This window comes from Tenebrio molitor, chromosome 8 (genome assembly GCF_963966145.1).
Source record: "Tenebrio molitor chromosome 8, icTenMoli1.1, whole genome shotgun sequence".
Classification (NCBI taxonomy): Eukaryota; Metazoa; Arthropoda; class Insecta; order Coleoptera; family Tenebrionidae; genus Tenebrio; species Tenebrio molitor.
This window is the reverse complement of record NC_091053.1, coordinates 2,745,838-2,773,436: the sequence shown is the minus strand read 5'-3', so window position 1 is coordinate 2,773,436 and position 27,599 is coordinate 2,745,838. Positions and strand designations below refer to the sequence as shown.

Here is a 27,599-nt window from a genome sequence, read left to right as displayed (position 1 = left end):
AGATTGGTTTATCAACTGAACAAGCGAGCGTCGTTAATTACGGAAATTAGTTCTAGTTTTTACTTCGCGAAAAATAAGTTTCTCCTGATCGCACAACTTCAAGACCCGCTTTTCGAGCTTTCGACGAAAGAACTTCACTTGGAACTTGGTGTGGGGGCGCGCAAAATCTTGCTAATTAATTCTTTCAAATCGATACACCAACGATGATGTAAGAACGTTCGTGTCGTCCTCAAAATATTTACCCCAATTAAAATATTTTATGTAATTTATACAAATTTAAAAGCTTCTTTATGGCTGCGCTTAATGGCGTTGTTTTGAATTTATTGCAAAACTTTCTATTTCGCTTCACTTTATGAGCGGCAATAATTCATAACGACTTCTTTTATTTTCTCCGCCAGAACACTTCTCCGCAAAAAAATCGCACCAATTCCATCGAATTAATTAGAATGTTTTTAATTGTTCAACCCTGATGATTCGCTAATCGGGCCCCGATTGGAATATTTTTTTCAATCAAAATCTGTTATTGAAAGGGCAAATTGATTGATCGCAAAAGAGCAAACGTCAGTCGAAAATTACTTATCGATCTGGCCATTAGCGAAAAACTGGTCTGAGTAATGAGCTCTCGCTAGCAAATTGTTAAATTCACCCTCATTTATTGTGGCACTGACACCTTTATCTGCTTCTGTTAATTCTTCGTGACAGTGATTTACATTTGGAGTTGTGCTCTTGGACCTTTTGCTTTATTTGCGTTCGTAAATGGCCGATGAGAAATCGTTACGGGAATATTTCGCAATATCGATAGAATATGGATGGGAATTAAATACCGGAAAGTGTATTAAAATTCCTACCCCTTTAATTAAGTGAGAATTTATGGAGCAAAGATCGAGAATGCCGCTCCCAAGGGGACATTGCAACTACTTAACGAGACTCTTGCTTGTAATACGGTGAACTCGAACACGAAAAAAATATTCTATGGAAGTAATTTCACGGAACTGACATTAACACGACTATTTGCAAAGAAAATCTGAACACAAATAAATGAGAGATAATTGAGAAAAAATACAAATTCACTCGGACATTCCCACGCAGAGTTGATGCGGTTTAAGTCTTGCAGAGGTCTTGGATTTTCTCATGGGCTGTGAGTCACATCTGCGCAAACGACGGATACAAACCGACCGGAAAACATCGCTCCGCCTTCGCGCAGGTCCAAGGTCACAGCCCATGAGAGAATCCAACACCTCCACCACGCTGTGGCTCCAATACTAACTGCTCCGTAATCAGATAAAAATCTCACCACACGTCGTTTTAAACAAAGTGTTTAGTTTTTCTACTAAATGGAAATAAACAATTTGATTGGCTACATATTTTTTATGGGACAAGGAACTCCACTTTGTCTTTATTTTATTAACGAGGAAAAATTGTCAGTAGCTTGATGTCGATATTTTAATACCTACAAAAGTTCACCGTTGCGTAAGGACAAAACTTTTTCCCCGGCAAGGAAAAGCAATAAAACGACTGCCAATAATCCGATTTGGACAAAATTGAAAACGCACCTGTCACAATTCGATTTTAAGTGAGGAACTCTCGATTTTATTGGAAATTTACATTTTATTCCAATTGAAATTTCACGTAGTCGGTTCATTTATGGAATAACGTGTCACTGAAAACACAAATCATCACGATTTTCCGCAAATAAAGAAAATTTGTGCTCTCAAAGCGCCACATCGAAAGCACCAATGATCACGGATGCTAAGCAACGCGCGGCGAGGTCAACATTTGGATGGGCGGCCGTAGAGAAACTGCGTTCAGTTGTGGAAGGTTTTGGATTTTCTCATGGGCTGTGAGGCATATCTGCGCAAACCACGAATAAGTATGTCATTCGTTACGTTAGTTTCGTCTCTCTCTCATCTATTTGTCTGTTTATTGCTCCGCCGTCGCGCAGATATTTTCAAGGTCACAGCCCATGAGAGAATCCAACACCTTTAACTTCATCGTCACAGTTTCCTGACTTGATGTCTTGAAAGCTCCTGCAATGAAGCTTTGAGGAAATTTGTTTTGTGAGAGGATTTCAGAATAAATTGTGTTATTGTTGGATGTTAAATGTTTGGATGAAATCTGAACATTCCTGTGTGCAAACCTGATCAGGAGTTCATTTAGTTAATAATTTCGGTAACGTAAATACCTCTGTATCCACCTCAAACCCCTGGAAATCCATCAGATCCTCAAATTTGTTCAGTACCAACAAAATCCGCTTTCCTCTGGAGATTATCAAAGGATCAGCCAACCCCCCCAAAGTTAAAACATCGCCTCGGCCCGTACATTTTAATCGAAACTGCGCAAATCTCGCAAATTATTCCAATGCATCCTCATTAGCGCAGTTAATCCGACACTTCCGGATCGATTTTTGCGTGTTTTTTAATTTATGGAGCCGACGTTTCGACCCCGATTTATTTATGGCGTTAATCTTGACAGGACCTGTCGTCGGGCATTTTCGCTTTTAATCTTCTCGCACCTCGCCGACCGAAATCATCGGAAAAAGGAGAAGTAAACGAGGTGCATTGTGTGGGGTCGTGAGGAAACTCGATACATCACCAGATCCAGAAGGCGCGCACTTCCATTAAACTCCGAGAGGATGGTTTAAAACGCACCTGACGACTCGGGAAAGTCAATGGAGATCTTCCAGCCAGGTTTCCAGTCGATAACGACCGGGCCGCGAGTGAAGGGGATACGTGATGAAAATGGAAAATGGTGTGTTTTTATTAATGTTTAACGGATTTCGGAAGTGGCTGAGGGTTGCGATGAAAGCTCACTTCCACCGACACCGACATCGGCAAGCTGTTCCTTGTATCCTTATACAAGGGCTCTTTATAATTTTTTCAGCCTGAGATGCAAGCTCAACCGTGGTAACGAATTAGCTTCACCGTCACGCGTCACGTCTCACGCTCCGAGGTGAAAGGCTCATTCGAGTGAGTTTAGCCGAGCGAGCGAGAAACAGTCAGATTTTGAGTGGAAAAAGAAAACAAAATCTATCTTGGTCAAAATTTCCGTTGCAATCAAAAACTTTCTAATGTAATAAGTAACGAGAGGTTCATACATTGTTAACAGCGCTTTTAAGCACGCGATCAAAAAGTATGACGCATCGAAACCTTCAGATCAATCTCTTGTAAAATATCAATAATGTGACCTAGTCCGGCACGCTTCCAAAAGCAAGTTTCTTTGCAAATAAATTCCGACATGTTCCGCACAATCACGACGCGCTTTGCAAACCAAATAATAGGAGCAATCAAAGCTCGGCCGAAGGTTTCTCTTACAAGAAAAACCAAAACAAATACCATTTCATTTGGGAGCGAATCGAATAGGACGACAGCTCGCTCCAATAACGAGACACGGTGGTCGTCAGGGATGCCACTTAGCGCCCCCGTTATTCAGTCGACAAACAAGACCCAACCCTCGTCCGATTCTCACGGCCGGCGGAGAAGAAAGAAATTATCCCATCGACTCCCTGACCGATTTTCGCCTTGTTAGCCGCCACCGATAGCATCTCGTAACACGCCTCTGTGTACTTATCTCGTTAAAAGTTGGTAGATTCGAGCGGCGTCGACATTTGTTCGATACGTGGACCCCACGAAATTGGAAAAAATTCGTTCACCGGAGCATCCTGTTCGCATATCCGGAGCGTAGACAATGGCGCTGGATAAAGCGCCGTTTACACGCCGCCATTGTTCCACGTGATTTACAATCCAATACACGTACAACACGCAATAAACGGCCGCTATAGTCATGTCGTACCGCTACCTGAATAAAAAGTAATTCAAGGCCGATCGTTCTCTCGCCGAAGGTCGCTCTCGTACCGAGTAAGAGTTCTCTGTTATAATAATCTCAAGCAGAACTTCCTCCACGTGCGCTTTTTAATGTCACGGGATTCGGCGGCCTTGCCATTTTGTTACACCCGGAATCGAGTAATCGCGCTCTGGAATGTGGGCATCAGCCCTAAGAGTTTCTGTACTGAAGAGATGAAGTGTCCCTCCAAGTTTTATTGGACGTAATATCTCAAACTAAGGGTGGGCGTCCACTGGACCGCATCGTCCACAAATAAAACTGAATTTTTAAAAAATAATTTTATTTACGACGGTCGGATATGTATATTTTACATGTGGAAAGAATTTCAGGGAGGTAACGACTCAGTCTACCTCGCGCCATGCGGTAATAAATGTTTTATCACATGCTGTGCGATAATAAATGTCTTACTGCACGCCGTGCGATAAAGTGAACAAAATAAAAAATCATATAAAATCAAACGGTTTAATTGATAACATAGGGCGACATAAATCTAGGATTTGATTCACCACAGCTGTTATGTGGAGACCGTCAAGTATCATTTATCACTCAGTATGTACATATATATTTTTTGTATTAATTTATATCAAGATACAATTTTGTAGGCGTAAGATATGCCTCGCATCCGTGCGACAATAATGTCATATCCCACTTGTTGCGTAAATACCACATTACAGAAAGACTGTTGATATGTTAAAATTAAACCCTACAGAAATTGTATTAAAAAATTGGTTGATTTCAATTTAAATAAAACAAGTAAATGATGTTGTTTACAGCAATATTAATTGAAACATGAAAAAAAGAACAAAACATCCCAACAGATTTGTTGCTTTGAGCCATGGAATTACTCCTGTGACGTGTAATGAATTAAACACGCTTCAATTATTTTAGTGAAAATTACACAAATCAGCTACGATGTAATGTTTTATCGTCATTACGGTAAGAGCACGATGAAAAGTAAATAAAAGGGGGCTTTTGAATTGCGTAAATGTTTTCAGAAAACATGTTCTGTACATGTAAACTAACACAGGACTTTGAGTATTATTTCAGGTGATGGGTTTAAAATTGGCGGCAACTTTTTACGTACAAAATTTGTCTGAAAACTGTTTTCAAAGAAACTAGAGAACATACAGGGTGTTATTGAAAGTTGTACAGATATTTTAACCACGAAGTACAGGCTTCATGTAGAATAAAATGACATTTATTTTTTGAGCTACTATTTTTTTAAATTGCTTTTAGTTTTCTACGTTGTCCTACAACCTCGTAGGTAAAATTTCGGCACATTTAAAAAATACACCCTGTATATCATGTTTTATAAAATGTACGCCAATGCGAAGTAACCTATAGGAAATATGCTTTACAACTAGGTAACTGCATTTGTGTACGTTTTATAAAATATGATATACAGGGTGTATTTTTAAAATGTACCGAAATTATACCTACGAAGTTGTTTGATAACGTAGAAGACTAAAAGCAATTAAAAAAAATTGTAGCTCAAAAAATAAATGTCATTTTATTTTTTGACATTGAATTTTCTAGATATTTTTTCCGAGTTCTACATGAAGCCAGTAACTCGTGGTTAAAATATCTGTACAAATGAGTTCATGTCCAATTTTTTGTGTAATCCGCTTGAAGATAAAAAGTATAAATGTATGTATATCATTCCGAGTAAAAGGTCTTTCAGTTGCCGACCTCAACTTCGTCTCGGTCTCTGGGCCTACCACAAAAAGACTCACTTCTACTCTTCTCGATGATTTTTAACTTGAGATTCACGAAAACACAGCTTCGGTATAAGACAATGCCTTGAATCAAAAACTGCTCAATACACGTTTATATTTTTTGCCCATCCATATCGTTCTACTCTGACAGCAAAACTTTACCAAGGAAAAAAACCCAACACGAAAAACTGTCATGTTCAACGCCGAACAATCCACAACAGCTGTGTTAGTTGCCAGTTAAAAAAAATTACACGTCCACAAAACCCAAACAACCCGATACAAATCAAAACTTCGGATTGGGTACACTTCCTACCATTTGTAATCGCATCGGACCACAATAGTCGCCGATTTAAATACATGCATTACAACATTTCATTGTTGAAAGACTCGTTAACTCCGGATGGATCGTGGTTAAATCGCATCGAACTGATTCTCACCGAACGTATCATCCAATTTAATTAACTACAAGAGTGTGAACTTCGCCGGTGCCAAAAGTTCCCTTTTTTGCTGGTCTCGAGTCGACAAAAACACGAGCTTTTCAGGAAAGTAATTCTCGTCGGGCTTTGTGGTGGATCCAAAGAAAAAACACATCTGGAAGACTTTAATGCGAACGAATTGTTAGGCGACCATCGAGTTCGCTTCGCTTAACGTCTAATCAAATACCGATAGCCAGCTTCGATAAATAAAATCCGTCAGTTGCAATTGAGTAATATATCAAGGGAATTGTTCTACCGGATTGGCTCTAATATGCTGACAACTCAATTTTCTTTTGTGGATGGCAAACAATGAGGCCCAGTTTAACAATATCGCCCAAGATTCGGAGAGGAACCACGGAACAGTTAGTCGGGTGTTATCTCGCACACCCATCAACACGACGTTCTCGAGGAAATGCAGAATTTTTCAATGGGACCATTATGTGGTTTTTGTTGGAACCGTGCCAACATCTAACTGTTGTTTATGCATTGAATTTGAGGAATGTGTATTGTTGGTGGGACGAGATCCGGGTTCTCCTTCTTCGGACAAGCAAACACTGCAAAATTTTAGCAAAAACGCGATCCAAATGCGACGAGGGACACCGACCTCCGACAAAAATACGATAACTGTGCCGTGTAAGAGCGCACACCGTTTTGCTAAAACGTAAAAAGTACAACAGTAACAGTTTCGAGTGAAGATGAAGAAAATTAAAGTTTAACACGAGCCACAAAGGTTTTTTAAAAATTTCGATTTTTGAAAATTTACGCAAATTTTGGGGAACCTGGAACTTTTTCAAAATTTCGAACTGAGACATGTTGCATATCAAATTGAAGCCCTATTGATAACCTCTAAAATGACACTAGGTTCAGATCTGTAGTCCTCACAGGTCCCCAGTAAATCCGATTATAAGGTAGGCGGATTTTCAAAATTTTGAGAATTTCAAAAATTCTGAAATAAAACAAGTACTTTTAATTTGAACAAAAACAAAGATCCTGTATATGATTTGGTGGAAGTTAAGCAAATAATTGAAGTTTTCACAGCTCTGTCTGTTTTTGATTTAGTTTCTGATGATGAAACATCAAAACAAACAAAAAATCGCCACACCACAACTCATCAGGACACACCATTTATTGTTGTATTATTGTTTTGCAGTCGCGGAATTGAATAAGCAAACAATACCGATGAGCAATCGCCGACATTATGTAATTCGTTCCATATTACTCCATTCAGCGATAAACAGTTGGGGCAATAAATAAAGCAAAATGGAACCGATCCGGAAGATTTGCTCTTCAAAAATCGTCGTCTCGTTCTCTCCGCACTGCTGAACACGGGAACATACCGACCCGTGAAGAACGCGCCGATTAGTTTTGATAAAAGTGACAAAGAAGATCCGGTAACGAACCACTTTCCCTCGCAGGTATGTCAAAAGAGATGGGCTAGCTGGAGAGGAAAAAATTGCGCTTTCCAAGCACGCCAACGCTGCATCAACCTAATGAATTTAAACAGTTTTGAAACTTACGAGGAAGTAGACGGTCCGGTTGTAAAAAAGCCAGCCGTACAGGGTCAGCTCGTAATTACAGCGTATTAAATTAACACTGCCATTAGTCGAGGTTTGACGTCACCAATCTGCATGTTCCACCGCGAATTTGCATCAATTCGGAGGAGTGTGTCGTGGATGAGGCAGCGGAAACTTTGCCTCACCCCCGACTCCCGAAGGAAACGGACGTGATTGTTCTGTACGCACGGACGACTACGGTCAAGGTTGCCGTCGAGCGCACGACCATCATCCAAGACGGTACTTATCGTACTTGACATTTCGTGCAAGGATGCGGCGAAATGATCGCGATGAAAGTACCAACCGTCGTTAATTAACGGGAGAATTAATTGCCGAAAATTTCAACGTCGGATAGATTTATGCCCCCTCTTGCTAGGTTTTTTCCCGACGAAATTTATGGCGCTCGATTTGGACGGTTCGTATTAACGGTTTGCCCCCACGGTGACCGGTGGTTAGAAAAAAATGAAACAATGAGGGGCCCGAGACGGAACCCTGAGGCGCGCCCGATTGTCCACCGTGCGATAACTCAACTCCGACCGACACGATCTCTTCGAAAAAATGCAAATAAAGAACGCCGACTGGATCGTTCCCAAAGAGGTAGTAAAAATGACGAACTGGGTCAGGTAACGAGAAAACAACAATTGCAAAACAAGTGTCTCTAATTATTGTTATTTATCAAATTTCTCAGGAGTCGGAATTGCCACTCTCTAGTTCCACACCACAATTCGGGTCACCGCGAAGACATTCGATTAAGAACAATAAGAAGACAGCGACCTCTGCTTCTCTCTGGTTCGGCTCTTGCAGCTGAGCTTTACGCACCGGTCGCGTTAAATTACCAGCCACTATCAATTTAGATGACTTTACGGTTTAAATGTGGTTTACTGTTATCCTTTAACGCTGTATAATAACGCTGCGGGTACTCTTTGTGTTATGTAAATAACAATGCCGACGACGCACAACAACTTAACTGTACAAACGTGTGTTCCGATCGTATCAGAGAAAAAAAAGTCAAGAAAAAATTAAAGAATTATAGGAACCGTTGGGTGCAACTATTGCAAAAAGTTATCAAAATGTGGCTTGAAGGTGCGACAGAAAGAAGAAAAAGAATAAAAACTGAAAGCAGAAAGGGACCAAAGAAAAAAATACATTGATGGAGAATAAATAGAGAGAGTCTGTACATTTTCTAGTGCGTGGAAAAAGACAAGAAAATATGCAGAAACGTTTGTAGTGGTAGAACATCTTGGGATCTATATCAAACGTCTCGCTTGGAAAAAAAGAGAATGTTAAAAGTTCAAAAAGGAAGTCAAAATATCTTGGAAATCAAATAAAAGAAGTTTTGGATGCTATAAATGGGGTACATCCCTTTAAAGAAAGATCTGCGCAGTGAAGAATGTAGGAAAAACTGTCTGTAGTGGTAAGATATCTTGGGATTCGTATCAAGCGTCTCGCTTGGAAGAAAAGAGAATGCTAAGAGTTCAGAAAGGAAGTCAAAATATCTTGGAAATCAAATAAAAGAAGTTTTGGATGCTATAGATGTGGTATATCTTTTTAAAGAAAGATCTGCGCAGTGAAGAATGTAGGAAAAACTGTCTGTAGTGGTAAGATATCTTGGGATTCGCATCAAGCGTCTCGCTTGGAAGAAAAGAAAAGGATAAGAGTTCAGAAAGGAAGTCAAAATATCTTGGAAATCAATTAAAAGAAGTTTTGGATGCTACAGATGTGGTATATCTTTTTAAAGAAAGATCTGTGCAGTGAAGAATGTAGGAAAAACTCTCTGTAGTGGTAGGATATCTTGGAATTCGGATCAAGCGTCTCGCTTGGAAGAAAAGAGAATGCTAAGAGTTCAGAAAGGAAGTCAAAATATCTTGGAAATCAAACGAAAGAAGTTTTGGATGCTATATATGTGGTACATCACTTTAAAGAAAAAAATGCGCAGTGAAGAATGTTGGAAAAACTGTAAATAGTGGTAGGATATCTTGGGATTCGTATCAAACGTCTCGCATGGAAGAAAAGAAAATGCCAAGAGTTCAAAAAGGAACTCAAAATATCTTGGAAATGAAATAAAAGAAGAAGTTTTGGATGCTATGAACGTGGTACATCTCATTAAAGAAAGATCTGTGCAGTGAAGAATGTAGGAAAAACTGCCTATAGTGGTAGGATATCTTGGGATTCGCATCAAGCGTCTCGCTTGGAAGAAAAGAAAAGGCTAAGAGTTCAGAAAGGAAGTCAAAATATCTTGGAAATCAATTAAAAGAAGTTTTGGATGCTATAGATGTGGTATATCTTTTTAAAGAAAGATCTGTGCAGTGAAGAATGTAGGAAAAACTCTCTGTAGTGGTAGGATATCTTGGAATTCGGATCAAGCGTCTCGCTTGGAAGAAAAGAGAATGCTAAGAGTTCAGAAAGGAAGTCAAAATATCTGGGAAATCAAACGAAGGAAGTTTTGGATGCTATATATGTGGTACATCACTTTAAAGAAAGATCTGTGGAGTGAAGAATGTATGACAAATGGTCTGCAGTGGTAGGATATCTTGGGATTCGTATCAAACGTCTCGCTTGGAAGAAAAGAAAAGGCTAAGAGTTCAGAAAGGAAGTCAAAATATCTTGGAAATGAAATAAAAGAAGAAGTTTTGGATGCTATAAATGTGGTACATCCCATTAAAGAAAGATCTGTGCAGTGAAGAATGTAGGAAAAACTGTCTATAGTGGTAGGATATCTTGGGATTCGTATCAAACGTCTCGCTTGGAAGAAAAAAAAACCCTAAGAGTTCAGAAAGGAAGTCAAAATATCTTGGAAATGAAATAAAAGAAGTTTTGGATGCTATAAATGTGGTACATCCCTTTAAAGAAAGATCTGCGCAGTGAAGAATGTAGGAAAAACGGTCTGTAGTGGTAAGATATCTTGGGATTCGTATCAAGCGTCTCGCTTGGAAGAAAAGAGAATGCTAAGAGTTCAGAAAGGAAGTCGAAATATCTTGGAAATCAAATAAAAGAAGTTTTGGATGCTATAGATGTGGTATATCTTTTTAAAGAAAGATCTGTGCAGTGAAGAATGTATGACAAACGGTGCTAGGATATCTTGGGATTCGTATCAACCGTCTCGCTTGGAAGAAAAGAGATTGCTGAGTTCAGAAAGGAAGTCAAAATATTTTGGAAATCAAATAAAAGAAGTTTCGGATGCTATAAATGTGGTACATCCCATTAAAGAAAGATCTGTGCAGTGAAGAATGTAGGAAAAACTGCCTATAGTGGTAGGATATCTTGGGATTCGTATCAAACGTCTCGCATGGAAGAAAAGAAAATGCCAAGAGTTCAAAAAGGAAATCAAAATATCTTGGAAATGAAATAAAAGAAGAAGTTTTGGATGCTATAAATGTGGTACATCTCATTAAAGAAAGATCTGTGCAGTGAAGAATGTAGGAAAAACTGCCTATAGTGGTAGGATATCTTGGGATTCGCATCAAGCGTCTCGCTTGGAAGAAAAGGCTAAGAGTTCAGAAAGGAAGTCAAAATATCTTGGAAATCAATTAAAAGAAGTTTTGGATGCTACAGATGTGGTATATCTTTTTAAAGAAAGATCTGTGCAGTGAAGAATGTAGGAAAAACTCTTTGTAGTGGTAGGATATCTTGGAATTCGGATCAAGCGTCTCGCTTGGAAGAAAAGAGAATGCTAAGAGTTCAGAGAGGAAGTCAAAATATCTTGGAAATCAAGCGAAAGAAGTTTTGGGTGCTAGATATGTGGTACATCACTTTAAAGAAAGATCTGTGGAGTGAAGAATGTGTGACAAATGGTCTGCAGTGGTAGGATATCTTGGGATTCGTATCAAACGTCTCGCTTGGAAGAAAAGAAAAGGCTAAGAGTTCAGAAAGGAAGTCAAAATATCTTGGAAATGAAATAAAAGAAGAAGTTTTGGATGCTATAAATGTGGTACATCCCATTAAAGAAAGATCTGTGCAGTGAAGAATGTAGGAAAAACTGTCTATAGTGGTAGGATATCTTGGGATTCGTATGAACCGTCTCGCTTGAAAGAAAAGAGAATGCTGAAAGTTCAGAAAGGAAGTCAAAATATCTTAGAAATCAAATAAAAGAAGTTTTGGATGCTATAAATATGATATATCTTTTTAAAGAAAGATCTGTGCAGTGAAGAACGTATGACAAACGGTCTGCAATGGTAGGATATCTTGGAATTCGGATCAAGCGTCTCGCTTGGAAGAAAAAAGAATGCTAAGAATGCAGAAAGGAAGTCAAAATATCTTGGAAATCAAATGAAAGAAGTTTTGGATGCTATGTGGTCCATCACTTTAAAGAAAGATCTGTGCGGTGAAGAATGTAGGAAAAGCTGTATTATAAAAATGTATTCTAGTGCAAAAGTACGAAGCCCAAGACGTAACCCTGACGATTTCCGTACATATAAACAAACCATATTCTAAGGGGGTCATTCACGATACAATGCTTCAACAATTACAGTTGTCATGGTTTTGAATTTGTAATGTCTTATCGTGAATGACCCCCTAAGTCATTTAGGTTTTGGAAGAAGACAGAGGTGTGGTGTAGAAGAAGTAAAAATGTCACCAGATTCCTGTAAAGATTTAGATGGACGGAATAGTAAGTAAATAGTGTTGTAAGCATTGAATGCAAAGAAAGTACCAAGAAAAGTGAATAAATGTAAGTAGGAACTCTTACAAACGAAGAAATAAATGTTCTCCATTCATCCACTCCATAAAGCTCAAGAGCAATCTCCCGGTTGATCCATCGTCAGTTGCAACCGCTTTAGGTACACTTAAAACGACTGGAACTGCACCCTAATCCGCCTAATCGTTGTTTAGTATTTGCACGAACGAACAGTGCCATGAATTAGCGTCCTCGTCGCACATGAAACACACATATTATAATTTATCAGCGAATCTAATTACTGTAATCTCTTTATCCGTCCTGTCATGTGGGCGCTCCCAAGCCATCTCTTTCGTCCAGTTTATCTCGATCCTAATCCCGATTAATGACAATAATAACCCCTTCGTTGTGGTCGGTCCGGTGAACACGACGAGGAACCGTTTTCTGAAACGTCTCTCCATCCATTGTAGAAAGTCGCCACGACGACGACATCTCCACATTTATTAAACCTTGCACAACATCTCCGACCCCAAGAGCCGGCGACGCGAATTGGTCTTGACCTTTCGGCACATATTGTTCAGCGACCGTACCAACCAAACTCGACTGTGTTTATATCATCGAACTTTCACTTATTAAAATCGGAAGGACGTGTTAGGTCAAAAGAGCATTTTTCTACCACGTCGTTGACGTAACCCGTAATAAAATTACATGTTCGGCGACTGCGCTTAATTCGAACCCGGAAGTGGGTCACATGTCAATCCTTCGCGCCGGATTCCGGGAATTGTTATACGAAAGTGAAGGAAAAAACTCTTTTTCGCGCTCCGATGGCCAGGAGATAGTGAAACAAAAATTTATTCCTCAAAGATGACCGATCGCGATTGCGTTTTCCCATTCTCTTTGTCTTTTTCGTAAAGTGGAGCGCTCGTGCATACATCACTCTGCACCAGATACATGCACAAGTGGATGTTTATCGACCGTTTGGAGGTGATTTGATTTGAAAAAAATTCAAATAACGATCATGATAATGGTGGAGGGGCGGTAAGATGAAATTCTAAAGTCCGGTTCCGGTCCTTCGGGTGAATCCAAACAAAACAACTAATTAACTTAACTTAATTTAGAAAGACCTGATATGGTGCAGTTGAAGCCTATCAAAATGAATCTGCTGAGGAAATTATAGTTCTAGTTACCTGAACAGTTCACGTCTTTCTCGACTCACCTAAAACAAAAAATGAATATTAATCACACAACTGGGACAACAATGTTTAGTAATTTCAGAACGAAGATTAAGTTTGCTTATTTCGTCTTGTGAAAGTGGACAGGCAAATAATAATAACAGAGGTGCAACTACTGGGACATATTAATGAAGCTAAGCAACGACGGAAGCTGTTAATATTTGGATGGGTGGCTGCAGGAAAAACGCCTCCAATTGTTCATTCATTCATTCTCATCGCTTTTTGCTTGAATTTTTAAGAAATAGAAATAGAAAAGTCCTATATGTTTATTTTATAAAGAAAAATTCCAAATTACCAACCACACAAAGAACAAACGAGATTATTTATCTGAAAAATATTTGCACGAGCGAATATGACTTGTCGACAGTTTCTGCGTGCTGGGATTTTTATGAAAATCTGTATATTTCGTGTTTTCGGTGACAAGCGACTTTCCCAGGACGTGGAGAATTTGTATTCAAGACGTCTAGTGGCGAGAGCGTGTGCACAAAAATGTATATCAGTTTAAAATTTTTGTTTAAAATTCAGACACGTAACAGTGCCGCCCATATGAATGCTGTCGTGTTTACAAATCGTCAAACAAAAATTATTGTCGGGATAAGAAAATCATAATAATAACAACACAAATTGGTCGTTTTGCTGAAGACTCTAAGGTTAATGGAGCCGGAAATGTCGTAATAATAATACTGGTAGATTTTAATTGAAACGCTCAACACGGTCGACGCGATATGCTAATCGACGGAAAAAATAATTCTACGTGGCTTGGGGCTTTCCAGGAAGTCGGACAAATTGGTGTAAGACTCATTTAAAATATCAGTTGTAATATTTATTATAATGCCATCAAAAGATGAAAACAAATACAGCATAAATGAGACGTGCTTTCTTATCGACATATAACACAAAGACTGAAGCTAGACTCCTTTACACCCTCGACGGGGTGCGTTAACATAAACAAAACTACACACAAAAAGGCGAGGTACGGGGTGAAGCGGGTGGGTCAGGCATCTGGCTCGTATTGGCTCTCGACTTTGAACTCCAAGAAGCACGGCGCCAACCAATTCCAAAAAAATGCCTTACATACGACCATCCTGATGGCGGGATGTCCTCAGACCGCACCGACGAATGAAGTTACTTCATTTATCTGGAACCAAGCAAACATTAGTTTGGGCCACACCGAGGAGAGGTCACTCCGAATTGAAGAACTCTCGTAGATAGCCAATCACGTTATCGGTGACTAGTCATCTTTTTTGTGTAACAACCAAACTTGTACTACATTTTGGACACTTAGGTCCACCTCATACTTTGATATTTCGTACACCTCAGGTCTAACTCATTATACCTTGACATTTCGGACGGCTTAGATCCAACTCACACTTCAACATTTAGGACAGCTTGGGTCCAACTCATACTTCGACATTTAGGACAGTTTAGGTCCAACTTATACTTTAACATTTCTGACAGCTTAGGTCTAACACCTCATATCTTAACATTTCGGACAGCTTAGGTCTAACTCATCATACTTCAACACTTCGGACAGCTTGGGTCCAACTCATACTTCGACATTTAGGACGGTTTAGGTCCAATTTATACTTTAACATTTCTGACAGCTTAGGTCTAACACCTCACATCTTAACATTTCGGACGGCTTAGGTCCAACTCATACTTTGACATTTAAGACAGCTAAGGTCCAACGCATACTTTTGACATTTTGGACAGCTCAGGTCCAACACCTCATACCTTAACATTTCTGACGGCTTAGGTCCAACTCATTTTACTTTTACTCAACACATAGCTTCATACAACAGTTTTAATAATAAACACTTTCTACGGGCAGTGTCGGCCCCGGGCAACTCGGCCCCCCACTTTCTACGGGCAGTGTTGGCCCCGGGCAACTCGGCCCCCCACTTTCTACGGGCAGTGTCGGCCCCGGGCAACTCGGCCCCCCACTTTCTACGGGCAGTGTCGGCCCCGGGCAACTCGGCCCCTCACTTTCTACGGGCAGTGTCGGCCCCGGGCAACTCGGCCCTACTCTACGTCATACGTCTCCACTGAGGATAACACCAAGACCGCGTCGGCCCATTCTTCATTCAGTCTTCTCATTCTGTTGGACGGCCGACTTGGTCTCGGGTGCTACCTTCATTGTTTTGACGTCTTATGATCAACCTTAATTCGTCATACGCATCAACTCAACTAACTTAGTATCAGCGTCTGATGACCTACACTAACGATATCGACGAGCGATCTACTAAGTGTATCGACTTACATTTGCAGAGTTGTCCCAACCTTTTGTTTTATCGGCGGCGACAACCGTGTTTTGATTGAGCCCTTTCTCTCGCAGATCTTTAACTTCGTACTCGACCCTGTGGCTACCTTGCTCGTAACCAACATCAACACAAGACGGTCCACTTGGTAATTGTGAGCCTCTCGTCTCTTTCTGCCGTACTCGTACCTTCTTAGCTCCTTCCGCGTTCGGCCCTTCCTGATATCCAGAATGCTAGAACAGGAGTAATTAGTACCTTTATCGAATGCTGTCTTCAGCCTCAGCGCACACTGTAACTCTTCCACGAGAGCCCTAAAGCTTGCTCTCAGCTGACAGTCGTCGTGGCTAACATCGTAACAACAATCTTATTATGGCGTTCACACTGCCCGATCATTACACAATCTAACTATTTGACGTCGGGTCGCCCCATACTGGTCTTTCTACCGGCAATCTCTGACAACTTTATTGCCTCTCGACACGCATTTTCAAAAAACTGCTTTGTTGCTCAACTGCTAACATCAGACTCTAAAATTTTACAAACCGTAGTTAACTTCTATTTTGCTATCGAGTCGACATCCTTGTTGATCTCAACAGTGACAGGGTAACGACTGAGCGCGTCTACCTGGCCATGCGTGACCCTGGTCTATACCTACTTAATTTTGAAATGAACTCCTGTGCTTGAAGCCACCCTCTATCAACTCGCGGTAATAAATCCTCTTTAGAAAATGTTGTTCTCAGGGCGCCGCAGCAAGTTACCACGGCAAATTGCAAACCCAACAAATATATTCGAAAATGCTGCAGAGCACTAACGACAGTCGCAGTTTCTATTTCATACGAATGATACCTACTGCCGTTTGACAACTGTGATTTATTTACTAATGTAAGCCACAACTCTGAGTAAACACAAACATGTCGACATTACTTGTGTTTTCCTTTTTTTTTTTTTCGAACACGGATTCTCATTCAACCTCCCGATGTCATTGAAAATCTTTAAACTCTCGTTAGCAGTTTCAATACTATACCTACTTCTATAATTTCGTACAAATTTTCAAAAATAACCGGACAGTTCCACAAATTGTCACACCTGTTTAACAACAGTTCTCGGTTCGAAAGACCGTTCCGATTTTCGTTTACTTTCATTTACTTAATTTTGACGGAAAATTATGCTGACGTAATACCCCTAAAACTGATCGTAACCGTTGCAAACCCTACTTGAGTACTTGACAGTCGTCAACGGAATGATCATATCATCCACATACGGGAATACTACTGTACCCCTCAATGGTCCGAGTACATTGTTCATCAAATGTTCGAAAACGTAAAAATTCATAATGAGAACCAGATGTAACAAATACGGTTCTCGTCTATCGGCACCTGATAAAAACTCGAAACATCTCAAGGGCTGTAACATACTTATACTCACGACCCGCCCTATTACCACCTAGAGTACCTAGACGATCGAGTTGTTCATCCATCAAAGGAAGCGGACGCCTGTCCTTGACGGTTACAACATAGAACCATCGACGGTCCGTCGTGTGTCGTCCACACATGTTCGCTGGTCGCCACTCGCCAGTCTTTCTTTTCGCACGAAGAATGGGACTCGGTAAAGTTTCCTTTCTCAGTATCGATGCGGGCTCACGGGCTGCAAGCGATGAGTTCTCGAGTATTCAACCCCATCTCTATTCCTGTAGCGTCCGTCTTCTCTATGGTGGCCATAGCGTGCGAAACTCAACCTTCGAACCCCGTCAACAAGGCCTCACCCTCGACTCCATCGTCGTAACCAACATTTATCACCGAATGCCAAGTTCTTCGTAATTTTTTTTTTTAAATCACGACCGATAATCCAGTCGTACGTCGTTTTATCATCAACGACAACTACCACCTTGATAACAGCACTCGATTGTCCGACACCTACATTATGTCGACCACATTTTCGACACAACACTTTTAACATTTTCACTTTACACAAACATTACGTGAATTTTGTCAGGGGTAATCCCACTTCTGATTTGTAAGACTCATTTAAAATATCAGTTGTAATATTTATTATAATGCCATCAAAAGATGAAAACAAATACAGCATAAATGAGACGTGCTTTCTTATCGACATATAACACAAAGACTGAAGCTAGACTCCTTTACACCCTCGACGGGGTGCGTTAACATAAACAAAACTACACACAAAAAGGCGAGGTACGGGGTGAAGCGGGTGGGTCAGGCATCTGGCTCGTATTGGCTCTCGACTTTGAACTCCAAGAAGCACGGCGCCAACCAATTCCAAAAAAATGCCTTACATTGGGACGCGCTATTGGAGACAAATCATCGAGTTGGCACTCGATAAATACCACGGCGCATTCTTGAGCCGCAATAAAAAAAATATTGGACACCTCGACATGTGTGTCGACAGGATGGCGCTAATATTAATGTGCAACGGCAGGAAATGATCACTATTTAGACTCGTTCACTGGAACTACTTGTTGATTAGGCTTCTTCTCAAAATGAAACCACGACTGCTCCGACAAAGGAGTAAGTTCAAAACAAGGACGTGCTAATCCAATTCGAGCTGTTTGTCCTGAAACCACCACCACCAACAATCGTGGAGCCGGTAATTAATCGAGATAGTTCGGCCAAGTTCCGGATGGTGGAATTTGATTGTCAATATCGAGCAAAAACGTCACTATCGGTGCAGTCCGGCTGCATCGTTCGAAGGACAAAGCGAATTGAAACGTCGGGCGTATCCTCATTCATGTCGGGTTTGCTTTTACGATAACGGATGCATTATATGGGCAAAGTTCAATATTTATTGTCTGTACGAGGAGCGCTCCTGCCGGACTCCCGGAGTTGAAAGTTGATTTAAAATGAGCTCTCTACATTTTGGAGATGACTCCCAAACGGATGAAGTTTTATGTCTATGTGACAGGGAAAACTACAAAATGAAGGTGACAGGAAAAAACCGGCGTACGTGGGTGCTACGGTGCCCGTGTGGCGTGGCACTAACTAACGGCTTTTGCCCAAACTGTCAGGACTAGATGAAAATGACGTTCATGAGAAATGTAAAGCTCATCCAGGTCTAAAGTCCGTAAAGCACATGTCTAATTGTTATTTCCTCCGAGCTGTGACACTTTTTTTTGAATCATCCAGATCTTGCTATTTTCATCAACCGGAATATTTTTGAGGTAAGAAGCTGTCCGTGTCCGTAACGAGAGCTTTTGTTGGACGAGTTCGCAAAACAGGCCTGAGCGGTTTCGCACTGTACAGAGCGAGCTTAATCAAAATGACATTAAATATTAATAAAGACCGGTACTGAAACACTGTTGCGTCCTGTCCGTTGGATATGCCTCCAGCAAATTAAGCCTGTCAGAAATTTTTCTCGCTTTCAAGACCTAATAAACAAGTAATCGAATTAGCGTCAGTATCGACTAGGCGTGCTTCACTGACGTCGTTGACATTTCACTTTGCCATTTCTACGGCTTGCATTCTGAATTATTCGAATCGAGAGGAGCTTGCACTGTCGAATTATCTGCTCCATCGCTCACATTATCGAATCACTTACGTAATGGCCACTTGCTCGTTACTGTGGCTGGGCAAAAATAGAAATGAAAATTTTCCTGTGCGCCTTCGCGCCATTGTTTACAAGTGTGATTGTTGGCAGAGCTTTTATTATGAATCGTTAAGTTTCTTTACGGGTTTGCGAAGAGTTTCGCTTGTTAACACGACAAAAGCGTAATCCTTGTAAATTTAGCAGCAAGGTGCAAAAAATACGCCGGTTATGTTACTCAGAAATTTAATAGAGTTGATAGCCTTGTGTAATACGAGTCTTTTGATTTTAACGTCCACAATAAAATCATGAAAATATGTCATCATTTCCTTTTGTCACAGGTACAACCAGACCGTGATAATTTCTTTTCGAAATTTATTGTGCTCTCGTCGAAAAAAATTGTGCAATTATAGACGGCAATAAGTTCGTGCAAATTAATGATGCAGCCAGTAAAAAGATTTCTTCTTTTTCCATCTTTGAAAAAATTATATACCGGTCTTTTTGATCTTACCTCGAAGCTCAATTCCTCACAACTAATTAAATTAGAAAAATAATTAACAGCTAATGGAATTCGATCTGGCGCAAAAGGGGCATCCGTGGAACATTTTCAAAGACTTATAATGTGAGAAATTACAGCTATCTGCCTTTTACTTGTAAGTTTCGTATATCAAAGTGCAGGTCTTGGATAAACATGAAAGTATTTGAAATGTAAGTTCTTTAAAAAGTTCCTTTGAAATATTTTCAAAGGTGATTGGAGATCGGAAGCAAAAGCAGAGACGCTGGTTCTTATTCCATAACTCTGATGACTAATGTTTTAGGCCAGAAATATAGAGATCTACACCAATGTATTTAACTAAATAAGGTCATTGCAAACAAGTACTCATTATTATACCAAGTCGCACTAAAATAAAAACGTTTTATGGCAGCGAGAAAATGACATAACACAACACTTTCATTTGAAATACATAATTTCTCTTGGCTATAGTTGTATGTACTAGTGTATTGTAGTCATTTTGTAGAATCAAACAATATTTTAATTTTATATTGTCAGGGTATTTTTAGTAATTTGTGTTACATCATTGAACTATAGTGGTCCAGAAGTACAGCCTTGGGGAACACCATATGTGGCTAGTAAAACATGTGATCGTTACGGTTCTTACAGACAACGATCTATTTAATATTAGTAAAGTGGATCTAAGAGTTCACTCATGATGGACGAAATAATAAATTTCCAAAATATCATTGAATATCTTCACCACATCCTTTCACTCAGACTTCGAGACTATGGATACGAAAGCCCACGCTTATTATTTATTTATTCAAATTTATTTATTGTTCATTTATACATAACATTATTTACAGTTTTGCGAGAAATTTTTTAATTGGAAAAATAAAAAATCAAAGAGAAATACAGGTAAAGAAGTTGAACATCATGCTTTTGCCTTGCTACAACAGGAGAATAATTAGGTGAAGCCGACACAAATCCTATTCTTTCCCTTCTCTTCCATATCTCTTTCTTATCTCCCTTCCGTCTTCATTCTGTATTTCTCCCCGTTTCTTTCTTTCTCTCTCTCTCATTTCGTTACATCCATTCCACATCTGCTCAATTGTCGCTCTCCTCATAGCACATTCTGCACCTTCTTTCCTCTCCTTCCATCCAATACCTGTTTTCTCTCTCCTCGTTCCCACATCTAAATCTCCCCACAATTTTCTTACTTTTGCACTCTCTCCCCCCAGGTGCTTCGGAATTTTCTGTCATACACCTCTCATATTTCCTGTTGTATCTGGATTCTTTGATTCTTTCCCTTCTTTCTTGCTTGTCTGTGTATTTGTCCCTTTCACTCAGCTCTACATTCATCCATTTTCCTTTTGCTCTCAATCTTTCCACTTCTTCACTGGCATATCCGTTCCTCTGGTAGTACTTCTCTCTATCTTTCTTCTCTTTATTCTTTTTCTTTTCTCTCCAGCATTCCGGCAGTATCCTGCACTCTACCCTTTCATCCATTTTGCCTTCAAACTTTGCTGTTTCTTTCCTGCTTTCACTCTCAGCTTGCTCCTCTTCCACTCTTCCCTCACTATGTAGCCTGGTGTTCCTCTGTTCAGTCCTAACTTCCCTCTCAAATATTTTCCTTGTGCTTTGTTTATCTCTTCTTGTTCCTTCCATCCTCAGATCTCTGCTCCATACATAAATATACTCTCTATCATGCTCTCAAACATTATCATTCTCCTTTTGAAATCATCTCTCTACTTTCTCTAGCCTATTCCCCAGACACATCCCACTACCTTATTTGCTTTCCTCACTATCTCTCTGATTGTGCCTTATCCGTGGTTCTTTCATTGAATTTGTAAACCAAGTATTTGAACTCGTTTACTTGTTCTATTTTCCTTTCTTCCTAGTTCCACTCATTCTCTTCACTCTTCCTCTTACTGAACGCCATCATTTTGGTCTTCTCAACATTCACATCTAGCTTTTTCTTCCCCATCATTTCTTTCACTTCTCTTTCACTCTTTGTCACTATTATCAAGTCATCCACAAACGTCAGACTTCTAAATTTCTCCCTATCTACCACACTAGCCCCCCCCCTGGCTTTTTTTTAACATTTCATCTACATATCGTAAATAGCAGAGGGCTAAGCGTACAGCCTTGTCTCACTCCCTTTGTCATCTCAAACCATCCTCCTTCGTTCCCTCCCACCATCATGTGATATGCAAGTTATTTGTATGACAAGGAAGGAAATAACAATTTATTCCACAGATGTAGAAATATTTTTTTCTACTATCTTCTTTAGATCTTCTAGGAAAAAAAACTGTTTGAAAATTTCAACTGAGCCTTCTCAAAATTAGAGCATGAGAGTAAGCACGTTTGCCGTTAGCCAGGTATCGTTTTATAAACAATTTGTTTTATCCTAGCATGCTATCTCGTTTCTAGAAACTTTTGAAGATGGATTCCAGTCGTGATCCTGAGGACATATTTATTCCATGTTCAAACAAAGTAGTGAAAAAAAAACAAAACGTACTGTAAGTTATATTTTTTATTGCAAACAGTGTCGGACTCGTATTTTGGTAAATATTTTTAAAATGACAAACTGGACAAGTCGCCAATTACATGTTCGTTATCCTGGTGACAATAAATCCTTCCAATCCCACATTTCCATCGAAACATGTTCAATGTAACGATGATTCTGACGGAAGGAAAAGTCCCCCAGAGAGGAGGTTTTTAATTTTTCATGCGATTCAGCAACCCCCCGTTACCAACAACTGCCGCTGAAAATTTATAATACAGTTTAGTCCGGCAATTTCTCCACTTAAACGAACATAAAACTTCGCCGCTTAAGCCCAACCAAGGACCAAATTAGTCACAAATTGGGCGAGTCAAATGCAAATTGTGCAACTTTCCCGAGCTTGCATCTTCGCGTCAGATGTGGATAAGCGTACAATTTGCAAAATAATTCAGTCGACGGATCGATCAGATGCACTCCTCTTCTAAATTAGTAATGTGGTAAATGGAGGGATTACTGTGACGGTCCCTCCAATCCAGCCAGGTTTTCACGCAGAAACAGCTGATGGGATTACCGTCAATGTCGAGTTCTTCCATCCGGAAAATGTCCGTGGAGAGACACCGCAATTTGTTGTCCTCCAACATGAGGACGTCGATCTGGACCGTCCCCAGGACGTCGGCGTTCACTTCCGACAAACTGTTGTTGTTCAGATTTAAGACGTTGACGCGTCTGACTCCGTCGAAAACACCTGGAGCCAGACGATCCATCGAGTTGCCGTCGAGGACGATTCGGTCGTAGGTGGAGACGCCACTGAAGACGTGACTGTTGAGCTTCTTCACCTGGTTGCCGGTGAAGATGACGCTCATGCTGTTGTTGGCAGGTTTCGACATCAAATGAAACGCGTTGGGTGGCAACTCCTCGATCAGGTTGTAGCCCATGTCCAGCACCAGCACCGAACTATCAGCAAACCAATCCTTGCTCCACCTCGATATCCTGTTGTTCCGCAAGAACAAGCTCTTCAAGTGGAGCTTGCTGAAAGCTTTGTAGCCGATCCGCGAGATCTTGTTGTGGTCCAAGTACAAATCGTGCATCACAAGATCGGTGAAGATCCCGATCCTTACCTCTTCTATGGAGTTGCGCGACAGATTCAACACCTTCAGATTTGGTAAGTTCTGGAAGGTGCCTTGCTGGATCTCTCGGATGCCGTTACCGGCGAGGGTCAAGTTCTGGACTTTGGTCAAATCCGCTACAGAGTTGGTTTCCAGTTTGGGAATGAACTGGTTCCGGATGATCACTATTTCGGAAGGTTTGTTGTTGAGGTACTTGCTCAGAGAGTCGTCGAATTCGATCAGGATTGAGTCTTCGGTGGTGGTCTTGTCGAGACCCTTGATTAGCACTGTCACGTTGTCAAAAACGCCACTTTTGCTCGGCTTGCACCCGATCGAATAGGGAGCAATTAGAGCGATCGACGCATAAAGCAAGAACATGCTGGAGGAAGGCGACAAACTGGTAGTGATAACGATTTTAATGGTGTAATAATGTCACAAGTGAAGGTGACTGTTTGATAACCTCGCTGCTAAACCCGAACGTATTTTTAATTTGTTCCAATAGACTTTGTTCGTTTTGATAATTGGGACAAGAGTTTAATTATTAAAGTTCAAGTTTCAGGAGAACTAAATTAATTTTTCTCCCGTTCAAACATCTCTTTCTGGAGAAGTTTTTCTTAATAACTCTTGGGCAAAGGTAAAGTTTGTAAAATCTGTAGTTTTGCAATGGAAATGTGTAACTATTTTTGGCACAGTTTCAATTTGTCAAGAGCTTTGGGGTTTTTCCACATTAATTAATTAATTTTTATCTCGCGATTGGAGCAAATAAAATACAGTATATTTAAGAGAATGGGTCAGGTGGCAGAATTCTTATCCAGTCTTGGCAACGTCACTTTTTAGGATCATTTTGTGAAACTGCAACGCATCAATGATAAATACGAGTAAAAGTTTAATTAGCTTGACTGTACGTTATTGTATTAGTTCTCAGATACCATGGCACATCCCTGGATAGTATCATCTAAATTTGGCGTAACTGGAAGTGCTCGCAGAGATTATGCAGCCTAAAAATCTGCTTTATTTCGCGATCTGTATTACTTACTAGCATCGTTAATGAGTTTTTCGGGCGAATTGGAACGAGATTAAAATTTATGTTGCGCAAAGGTTCGCCAAAAGTTTTCATTCGGCATCGGCATTTGAGAAAATATCATTAGAGTGCATGTATATTCCTATCTTCGTAATTCGATCTCTTGGAAAAACGAAAACAATAAAAATGGATTTTGACTTTAACTGACGTCTATGCAAATTAATTTTTCTTTCATTCCGACATCTTTTTCCGGAAATGTCTTTCATAATAGCTCTTCTAGAATGAGAATTTATAAAATGACGAATCTCCAAATTTGTACTATTGAGATAGAGATTTGGAATAATTTTTAGGGCGCAGTTTCGATTTGCCAAGAGGTTTGTTGTTTTTCCATATTACCAAACAATTTTTATCTCGTGATCGGAAAGATAATAGCTATTTGTGCAATAAGTTAGGAAAAGTGATTTTTTTCCGTACGAGATGCGGGATTTTTAATCGAGACGCACTCCAGATTAAAAACGCGTCGAGTACGGAAAAAACACTTTTCCTACGAATTGCACACATGATTTTTTCTACTGGAGTTTGGAAAATACATAAAATTTGGATATTTTTAATATACTATTAATTATTTCTAAATTAAAAAGCGAAATCAAAATTGTTCTGCTTTCGTTACCATAGAGAAACAATTTATTAATGAAAAATTGTGAAGGGGTTTAAGCTTTTGTCTCAATTAAATAGCAGTTTTTACGTTACGTATCCCAGGAAACGACCAAAATTGAACTTTTAGTGTTGAAATATTATTTTTCTAATTTTGACATATAAAGTGACACTTTTCAAAATTAATTGACGTTTGGAAACGTCACACTTTTCGTAACTGGTTACGAAAAGTAAAATCTTTCCTAACTGGTTAGGAAAAATTTATTGTTTCACCAGTTGACACTGTCATGTTTTTTGTTTTTAAGCAAAATAACCGTGCCTACTTAACTACTTGATATTTTAACACAATAATAATTAATTATTAATGAAATTCATTACTTCGTTTAACGTTTGAAGAAACTTTTTTTTTGTCAAAATTAGAAAAAAGCTTGTATGTAACACGTTTGGAAATGCAATTTTGTGTAACTCGTGTGATTTTGCGGGATCTCGCTGCGCTCGTCCCGCAAATATTCCACTCGTTACACAAAATAACGCATTTCCTAACTGGTTACATAAATAGCTATTCCGCCCTTAGTAGGAAATTTTTCACTTTTCCTAACTCAAATTAGTATTACAATGTTGAAGTTTTCCAAACTCTAGTAGATAAAATTCAGTACATATGGGTCAAGTATATTTTTCATCTACTTAATTTGTGCAATTTTAAAATTAACTTAACATCGTAAATGAAAGAAAAAGATGTGCTACACATTCATCGTAAATAGACTATATATACCGGGTGATTCAGATTGGTATTCGCGCCCCTACATCTTTTTTGTTTTAAGAAAAAAGTATAGCAAACCATATACAGGCTGTTTGATAAAAAACGCCTCAACCCATAACTTTTTTATTTATTATCCGATTTCAATGAACAAAAAACCGAAGATATGGTTTTTCATGCGCTACGAAGCAGCCATAAAATTTTTTTTTTGGCTTTATTTTCAGTAGCTTACGATAGTCAACTTTTTTTTTTTAAATGGACACATGTAGTTTTTTAGACTCACTCTGATAAAGTTTTTTTTCTGAATCTAACGATGTATTAAAAGTTATCGTTTGGTCCATAGCTGACTGAAAAAAAAATAAAACAATTTTTAATTGTGGTTCAGCTTATTATGAAATTTTCAAGTGTGCCGTGAAAAACAATTGGAATACAAATAGCAACAAATGTCAAGTGTGAGTTTGAAAATTTTCAGGTGCAATCTTGAAGAGTTTTATTATTATTTTCTTGGAAAACATTGATAAATAATAAAAAATAATAATAACTATTTTTTCTATTAATTTTTTGTTTTTGACTAATTACGATTTTTATTACACTCGACCATTAAATAATAGTCAAATGACTGCTATCCTGCATGACTGACAATGTTATTTTATACTTTAATAAAAAAAAGTTTAAAAAAGCAGATGAAAACTTCTAAGCTGACGTTTAGATGACATTTATCGTACTTCGTATTCCGATTGTTTTTCACGGCACTCTTAAAAATTTTATAATAAGCTGAACCACAAAAAAATGTTTTATTTTTTTTCAGTTAGCTATGAACCAAATGATAACTTTCAATACATCATTAGATCCAGAAAAAAAAAACCTTACCAGACCAAGCCTAAAAAACTACATGTGTCCATTTAAAAAAAAAAGTTGACTATCGTTAGCTATTGAAGATAACGCCAAAAAAAAAAAACATTTTATGGCTGTTTTGTAGCGCTTGAAAAACCATATCTTTGATTTTTTTGTTCATTGAAATCGGGTAATAAATAGAAAAGTTATGGGTTGAGGCGTTTTTCATCAAACAGCCTGTATATATCTGTAAATCGCTTGTGAAACTGCAATAGATGATGTTGTCAAATCTTCTCTACGATGACATATTATGTCAAAGTTAAGACAGTCAACTTTTTTTTTAAATAGTACACTACATTTCTTAGCCTATTCTTGTAAAGCTTTTTTTTTCTACATTAGAATGTGTAAAAAAAGTTGACACATTATTTATAAACAGCTAGTTAGTCAAACATTTGTAAATTCGCATTATGTTGGTTCCCTGCATGTCACTATTTACAAGACAACCACGTAGCCAAAAAATAAAATTATTGACCTTGTTTGTTTTCAAGCCTCGGGTGCGCCTCGGCCAGAAAACTGAGACTCGGACGAAATACCAAATCCATACTGAATTTACTATGCTAAATTCGCGTTATGTTGGTTCCCTGCATCTCACTATTTTAAGAATTACTTAGCCCAAAAGCTAAATTATTTGACCGTGAAATACCCCATCCATCCTGAATTTACTTTATTCGAATATTAGAATTTACACTTATTCGAATTTTACATAGTCAGCTATTCAAATATTCGAATAATTCGAATACGATTCCCACGACTCATCATGTCATTCATGCACTATCAAAATTCAACTACATATTTTCATCGTGTATGCATTCAAAGCGGTATAGTCAGGAAGAAGTTAGGTTTCGAAGGCAGATGTTATATCATAGTTATTTATTTAAATGTAGGTTATAAAATAGCTATTTATTTAAATGTACGTACTTTAATAATTGGCGCTATTAATGT

At 39.1% G+C, this 27,599-nt stretch overlaps 1 protein-coding gene and 2 long non-coding RNA genes across 3 annotated transcripts in view; 1 reads left to right on the top strand and 2 right to left on the bottom strand.

Moving 5' to 3' along the window:
- Nucleotides 1-27,599, bottom strand: part of LOC138136518 (uncharacterized) — a 95,775-nt gene that overhangs the window by 43,435 nt on the left and 24,741 nt on the right. The window lies entirely within an intron of this gene.
- Nucleotides 14,239-18,560, bottom strand: LOC138136882 (uncharacterized). Its single transcript, XR_011161472.1, has 2 exons — nt 15,689-18,560; nt 14,239-14,566 (listed from the first exon to the last, which is right to left on the bottom strand). It is a non-coding gene; the product is annotated as an uncharacterized lncRNA (long non-coding RNA).
- Nucleotides 14,560-17,776, top strand: LOC138136883 (uncharacterized). Its single transcript, XR_011161473.1, has 2 exons — nt 14,560-15,146; nt 15,185-17,776. It is a non-coding gene; the product is annotated as an uncharacterized lncRNA (long non-coding RNA).